The 1,712-nt window shown below is 49.2% G+C and overlaps 1 pseudogene; it reads left to right on the top strand.

Annotated features, from left to right (window-relative positions):
- The first annotated feature begins 408 nt into the window (after nt 1-408).
- LOC124030704 lies at nt 409-1,404 on the top strand (annotated as a pseudogene).
- The last annotated feature ends 308 nt before the right edge of the window (nt 1,405-1,712 follow it).

Raw genomic sequence — 1,712 nt, 5'->3', positions numbered from 1 at the left:
AGCGTCACAAATAGAACTGCCTTCTATTTTAGCGCTTGGCAATGCCGAAGCTCATTGGCGTGCACGAGCAGTGTGATGCAATGATTGAATAACATGTATGTGTACATTTATTTTGCAACGCTCACGCACATGACGCAAGTGGTGTGGTCAGCATGTAACATTGAGTAATTTATTACCATGCTTTCCAAAACAACTGTCTCATTGTATTTTTACAGTTACAGATTTATTGCAACTCTCTCATTTAAAATGTTGCTGATATGACATGATCTTCTTACAGGCCTTAGTGGGAGTTAACTGTAAAAGCAATCATGGACACAGGCAACAACACTCTAATCTCTCATTGGCTACCAACTCATCAGCCAATGAACAATTCTTCTTCCTGTGATTCCATCTCCCTCTCTGCATCAGAACAAGCTGATCCCAACCATCTTCAGTGTCAAATTTGTCTTTGGTTTTGTGGGCAATGTCTTGGTGGTGTTCGTGTTGTGTCAAAAGTCCAACCGTAAAACAGTGGCCAACACCTAGATTGGAAACTTGGCTCTCTCAGATCTGTTGTTCCTGATCAGCCTGCCTTTCTGGGCAGTCTACTACTCCGTTGACTACAACTGGGTGTTTGGTGGGCTGATGTGTAAGCTGTGGCAGCCTCCTCTCTCTGAACGTCTATGCCAGCATTTACTTCATCACCTGTATGAGTGTGGAACGCTACAGAGCCATTGTCTATCCTCTAGTCTCAGTGCAGCAGGAACCTGTGTCGGGCACAGTGGTCAGCTGTGTGATCTGGACCATTGCTGGCCTCATGACCATCCCTACCAAGGCCTTCAGAGACACCTACCACCTGGAGGACCTGGGGGTCATGGCATGTGCCCTCATATATCCACCTACCCAGACAAACTGGTTTCCTGGCCTGGCCCTGACAAAGAACATCCTGGCCTTCTTGGTACCCTTCACAGTCATCGCCAGCTATTACTGCTGCATCGAAGCACTCTTGGGGCACAGCCCGGCCTGGAAAAGAGCTCCAGCAACAAGGACCGTGTGATGAAGATGGTAGTGGCTGTGGTGCTGGTCTTCTTCGTCTGCTGGTTCCCCTTCCACTTTCTGACCTTCATGGACGTCCTGAACACCCTGGGGGTGATGCACAGCTGTTGGGTGCGCCAGGCCATCATCACCCTGATGCCCTTCACCCTCTGCCTGGGCTTCTTCATCAGCGCCATCAACCCTGTACTCTACTGCTTTGTGGGGATCCACTTTGGGAGCAGCTGTGGCTTCTGTGCTGAAGGCCCCCAGGCTGTTGTCAGAAGAGAGACTCCATCAGGACCAGGCTTAGCTCCTTCTCCAGCAACATCAAATATACAGGGCCACTGGAGACTCTGGGACAACACAGTAGGGACCCTAGTGGATCACCTGGTAGGACTATGAGAGGACTCTGTTAGATGTGTAACAGTTGACCCCCAGACATCCAGGATCACCCCAGGTCTAGTCTCCAGGGGACATTGACCCCCGTCTGCTCCTAATCAGGGTCACCCTGTAGGCTGGACAGAGGGCATCTAGAGTGCAGTGCCTTGCGAAAGTATTCGCCGCCTTGAACCTAGCGACCTTTGCCACATTTCAGGCTTCAAACATAAAGATATAAAACTGTATTTTTTATGTGAAGAATCAACAACAAGTGGGACACAATCACGACATTTATTGGTTTATACGGAGACTGCAATGCA

The sequence above is a fragment of the Oncorhynchus gorbuscha genome, unplaced genomic scaffold, assembly GCF_021184085.1.
Source record: "Oncorhynchus gorbuscha isolate QuinsamMale2020 ecotype Even-year unplaced genomic scaffold, OgorEven_v1.0 Un_scaffold_14200, whole genome shotgun sequence".
Taxonomy (NCBI): domain Eukaryota; kingdom Metazoa; phylum Chordata; class Actinopteri; order Salmoniformes; family Salmonidae; genus Oncorhynchus; species Oncorhynchus gorbuscha.
This window is presented reverse-complemented; position numbering and strand designations above follow the sequence as displayed.